This window comes from Rutidosis leptorrhynchoides, chromosome 1 (genome assembly GCF_046630445.1).
Source record: "Rutidosis leptorrhynchoides isolate AG116_Rl617_1_P2 chromosome 1, CSIRO_AGI_Rlap_v1, whole genome shotgun sequence".
Lineage (NCBI taxonomy): Eukaryota > Viridiplantae > Streptophyta > Magnoliopsida > Asterales > Asteraceae > Rutidosis > Rutidosis leptorrhynchoides.
In genome coordinates, this window is record NC_092333.1 from 101905852 (window position 1) to 101908809 (window position 2958).

Below are 2958 nucleotides of genomic sequence, written 5' to 3' on the forward strand. Positions count from 1 at the left end.
CAACGACAACATCAAAATCGGCCAAGGTCATCGGGATGAGATCAATTTCAAAACTTTCGGCACCAAACACAACATTACAATTTCTACACACATCAACCACTAGCGCCGTCTTGCCATCCACTATTTCAACTCCTACCGGACGGCTTAACTTTACTAGCGGTTTATTTAACTTAGGCACAAATCTTGGAGACACGAAAGACAAATTAGCACCACTATCAAAAAGTATCCGTGCCGGATTATAATTAACCATGAAAGTACCTAAAACGACTTCATTGGATCGTTTGGCTTCTTTGTTTTGTCATCAAGTAATTACAACCCCTAGCCGTACCCGCCGCCTTCTCTAGACGCTTGACATTATCATTGCGCAACTCGGGACACTCGGGCCTCTTGTGCCCTTCTTTACCACAATTGAAACAAGTAAATTTGGTTGTAGAAGGTGGGTTGGTGCATTCACGGGCCATGTGTCCCCTTCACCCGCAATTATGACAAGAATATCGAAATTCCCCCGGAGCACTCTTCTTCACACTACCGACGCTCTCGGTTGCACCTTTACCTGTAACAACCCGGATTTTTCCGATCATTTTATACCTATGAGATTAATATTTACATAAATTAAACCTTACCAACATGATAAGCAATCCAAATTGTTGAGACTTGTGTTTTTGAAAAGAGTTTTACACAACGTTTGACCGTCCAATTTGACCGATGATATCACGAACTATATAACATACGATAATTATACGTTTATGTATATATATATGTATTTATATATATTTAACATGATTTAAGGATGGTTTAACATCTCATTGTGTACTAATGACAATGAGTTATAAGTATATTTTGAAACTACTAACTTAAGTTTTCAAAACGATAACTATACGTAACGTTCTTTGACTTAAAACTTATAATGTTTATACATGTATCGTATAGATATGTATTTAATCACTTTTAAAGGGCTTTTATACATAAAATAATATAAGTATATTTACAAAAGATAGCTATATTTGAATCCTCGTTTCGTTTCCTCAAGATTTCTATACGTATATCTAGGGTATATGTACCCGTATCATACCCAGCTTATATACGTATTTACTATTGGTATATACAGATCAAATCAACATCCTAATCAACATTATTACTGCCCTAGATATGAGGTAACTAGGATTTGTCAAGTAGCATGAATTATTAATAAGAAAACAAAATTAGGAATCCTTTTCTTTCTTTATAAACTAAAAACGTTTTTATGAATGAACACCATTTCTTCACTCCATTTTCTCATACCTACACCCTCATTTCTCTCTCAAAATACTCCTAACTTCATACTTGATCATCTCCAAGCATTTTTCCCATCATTTAGCTTCAATTACAAGCCTTAAACACCATAAGAAAACTCTTTCAAGAACATATCAAAATAACCACCCATTTGAAGAAGTATACTTCCAACCTTTTGATCTAACTCCACCACTCTTTGATTCCAAGATTTTTTTTCTTATTTCTTATAGTAACTTTGTCCAAGTAACTTGAGGTAGTAACCTTGTTCATAATTTTATTCGATTCATATTTATATAGCTATCTTATTTTATGTTGTAAAATTTTAACAACAAGAACATAGTTTGAATGATTTCAAACTTGTTTGCAAACTAAATAGATCCTTCTAACTTAACTTTTAAAACACTTCAAGACCTGTAATATATCATAATGATATGCTAACTTAACAAGATATAACTTGGTTTTACAAAGAACATCTTAAAAACTGAATCTACATCGTCGGAGTGCAACCGGGGGCTGTTTTGGGTTGGATAATTAAAAACCATCTTGAACTTTAAATTGGAAGTTCATGTTCTGGAAAAATGATATTTCTTATGAATATGTTAACACATAAAAATTTCATGGTTTAACTCAAAGTGTAAGTATTTTTAGAAAAATGATCATTAAATGTTGTTTTTATGATGGAAAATGATCACTTTCATAAGTTTCATCAAAGTTTGACCTATAATCTGTTATTTTGAATACAAACTAAGGTATTTTCAGTTCATATTCTTAAAATTTGACTCGATCCAAGGAAGTGGCAAGTTGAACCAACAAAAACGGAGTTGTAATGAAGAAACTACGACTAAAACAAGATTGGGTATCCGAAGCTAGTTTAGCTACGAAAATACTTGGAGAAAAAGTAAATTAATCATATCTTTTCTAATTAATATAATATTTTATATATATAATTACTTATGATTTGATTTTATATATTTCAGGACCACCCGTAAACAACACGAGAAGATTAATCATAAGACATCATGATTGTACGCAACACGTCATTTGACAACACGGTACTTTATGTACGCAACACGTCATTTGACAACATGGTACCATGGGTCGAGATTAATTCTGATCAATACGAATACGATGGGGTCTTTATTTATTTTATTGAGCAACTTATTGTGGACCACTAACATCGGACTGCTAATTACGGACTAAGAAAACATTAAAAGTATTATAAGTATATATATATATATATATATATATATATATATATATATATATATATATATATATATATATATATATATATATATATATATAATGATTACTTGAAAAGAAAATATGTTGATATATTATATATATGGTTAGGTTCGTGATATCTATCGAAGACCAAGTCGTGTTAAATACCTTCAAGGCAAAAGTGAGTTTCATTACTCCCTTTTTATATATATTTTTGGGCTGAGAATACATGCACTGTTTTATAACTGTTTTACGAAATGGACACAAGTACTAAAAACATATTCTACGTTGAGTTGTACCACTTTGCATATTTTTCCCTAATAGCTTGGTAACTAATATTTACATACGGTATTGTAAACGCGAATCCTGTTGATTGATCTATCGGGCCTGACAACCCCAACCGGACTGGACGACCAGTATTCAACGGTTGCACAGTACTTCGTTTTCAGTGACTACACTTGG